Raw genomic sequence first — 3,490 nt, forward strand, 5'->3', positions numbered from 1 at the left:
TTGACACTTTCTTATACTTAGCTTAATCATATTTTTGGATATTTTTCTCAATTGTTGAAAATGTTTGATGTATCATCATTACTTTACTATTATTAATGTGCTCAAAACATTTTGCAACCCCTCCTTCGACCTTCTTGCGACCCCTCTGGAGGTCAGGATCCTTAATTTGAAGAGCCTATCTATATTACAATATCTAACTTTAATTTATGCTTTTTAATAATTAATAAGTAATTAATTTAAAATTTTATTCCATTTATAATTTTATTAGAGCATATTTAATATATTTTTTTTACTTTTTATATTCAGGTGCCCCAAGAGGATTCTGCTAAATTTCATAGGTATATTTCTCTCATCAAAATAATGAAAAAGATTCCTATAACATAGATCCAAAAACACTTCGTTAGCAGGTTAGGGCTAATCAACGATTTCGCACCAATTTCTGCTCCTCCGCTGAAATGAAGCCGTTCAGAAATTCTGAAAGGTAAACTGAGGGTGAATTTGGTGGTTTCTTATAGTATTTGAGCTGAAACATTTTTAAAAATTGGTCCCAGAACTGTACTCTAATTATTTTCTACAATATAGGATGTAATAAGCAAAAAAAAATGGGAGTTGAAAAACACAGTTTTTTAGGCTTGGCATAAAATAACTTTGTTACTTATTGATTAAATTGACAGAGAATTTAATTCTGAGAAAACTGATTAAATAAGTCAACAAAAAATAAATAATAGTGAAAGAAAATAATGTACATTTTAATGCAGAATTTAATACCGAATTACAATTTTAGATTAAAACAAACAGCCTTCTATTATTGGATAAAATTGTGGCCATCTAAAACCAAATAAAATAGCATAAGTTATTCTTACATCAACTGTTCAAAATGTTCACAATCAACCTGAAAACAGATTTTGAGTTACAGATGAGATAGAATTTTCTAGCATTCTTTGATTTCTTCCATTGAAGAAATCCTGTGATTCTTTGTAAAAGTTAATTTGCATTTTCTGGTTTTTGTGCATATATAATGCTTTTATATATCTCCACAAAAAGAAATCCAAGGGACTCTTGGATTTCTTAGATCAGAGGATCTAGCTGGTCATAGTTGAGGTCCACCTCAACCAATCCACCAGGTAGGAAATGTTTCATTCAGATAATGAGTAACAGGACCATAAAATGGGCTGGTGCATCATCATGTTGGGAATACATGTTCTTGTACTAAGTGGAACATCCTCTTAACATACTGTCAGCTCATTTTAAAGAAGTTTAGACAACCATTACATGTGTCTATTGCTGAAAATTTGAGGTCCTATAAAAACATTACCTATCTATTATCCTACACCAGACATTTAATGAAAAATGGTGCTGGAAATTAGTTTCAATGGTTTGCAAGATTGTCATGTTTCCAAAAATGTTTGTTTCATGTATTGTTTATCCCATCTCTTGTAAATATTGCTTCATATATAAATAATGTCAGCGATGGAAGCATGTTGTTTTGTAATAACTATTGACATAATTCAGCTGCAGACAAGATCTACTTCAAAATATTGAACTAGTTTTGAATGGATAGACACCTTCATTGTATAATCCCCATAATGGGGATATACATTTCTGGGAACAATTTTAAAAAAAATTTTGGGTCAAAAACCATTAGAAACCACTAAATTTGCCACATAATTTACCTTCCCAGAATTTCAGTAGGGCTTCATTTCAGTGGAGGAACAGAAATCAGGGCAAAATCTTTGAATAGCTGTAACTCACTAAGGAAGCATTTTCACCAATAAGACCGCACCATACATTTAGAGAAAAAGTGTATTGGAAATGACTTGCAGAAGTCTCATAAGGAGTTTCTTCTGTCAAAGTATGAGTGTTTCGATAATTTACAATACCATGTCTGTCTTAATAAAACAGATTTCATCAGTAATTAGAATATTACTTAGAAAATCAGTATGATGTTCACATTTTCTAATTAACCATTAACAGAGCTTAATCCGTTTATCTAAATATGATGGTAATAACTCTTGTACATGTGCTATATGGAATGGGTATATTGTTGCTCCTGTAACGTTCGCTACACATTTGATTGCGGAACATTAAAGATGTGAAAATGTTGATGTTAATTAAAGATTATAATTGATGTCATTAAAGGTGTGAATTTTCTCAACCACCAGAAGTACCTTCTCGTACTTCAATAATTGTACTGCAATATTTTTTCTTCAGCATTGGCATTTTTCACAAAACATTCAAGATCAGCATCAAGCTGTTGTAGTTTAAGCATACCTGTTTCTCAAACTTTCTAAAGCCTCTAACATTTTATGGTCTGGTATTCTTCAATATGGATAATTTTCCTGGTATTTATGCACAGCAGCCAATCCATTTTTATTTACTTTACCATAAATTAACATGTCTGTGAAAAAAAATTTGTGATATCACCCACTGTGAAATGACCTAACAATACTGCACAAACACCACTCAAATGAATATTCAAATGCTAAACACTAAACTTAATTGTTGATCAGCTGTTATTGCCAACCTATGAAAAAATAATAATTTTTAATGTTTTAGAAATTTATTTTTATAATTTTTAGCATTTGTATGTAAACTGTTCTGTTTAAATTCACTTTTCCGATCCAGTTTGTGCGTTTTTTGATTTTATTTAAAGTTGAACTTCTCAAATTTGTGTTTAATTTTAATAGGCAATATTTTTATCAGCCTCTCAGAATTTGATTCTCTTAAATCTAATAAGTTATTGTAATCCAAACCTAAGAAAATGTATTTTTTGACAAAACTTTTTCATGTTTTACCCTGTTTTTTGTTAAAATCTAAGCAAGATAGAGGTCTGGGACCACTTTATTTAATTTCTTAGATCAAAAACCATACGGAAGCACCAAATTTACGAGTCAATTTGTACCCCAGGAATTTTAGTAGGGTTTAATTTCACAGAGGGAGCTGAAAGCAGTTAAATGTTTTACAAGCCAAAACTTGCTAACAAACCGTTTTCTGATATTATATGAATTTTTTTTCTTATTTTTGGTTATAGAATTATCTCCCAAGACATTGTCATACAGTTTGTAATCACTCTGTATAGAATTTTTTTACTTTAATCAGAATTCAGTCTAGTCCATACTGTTATTTTAAAAGCTGGTTGGGATGAAGGAAAATTGTAAGTAATGTTTAAAATAAATGGTGATTTATATTACTATAATACCTTAAAGGAAACAAACATGGAATTAAACAGATTAATTGATTTTACTACTCATTTGTTCAGTAGGCTTAAATTCTAATTCCAAATAATCCCTTAAACAGTTTTAATTTTTTTTTAATTTCACAGTAATAATTCCACTACATGGCTGTAATGTTGTTGAATGCTAATCAAACAAAAACACAATTATAAATATGTCAAGTATTTTAGCTAAGAATAACCAAACATCGTTATTCTTATGTTATACTCAGGTAATCACAACAAATCCTAACATGTAAAAAGATGAGATTGTTAATA

Source organism: Lycorma delicatula, chromosome 1 (assembly GCF_047948215.1).
Source record: "Lycorma delicatula isolate Av1 chromosome 1, ASM4794821v1, whole genome shotgun sequence".
Lineage (NCBI taxonomy): Eukaryota > Metazoa > Arthropoda > Insecta > Hemiptera > Fulgoridae > Lycorma > Lycorma delicatula.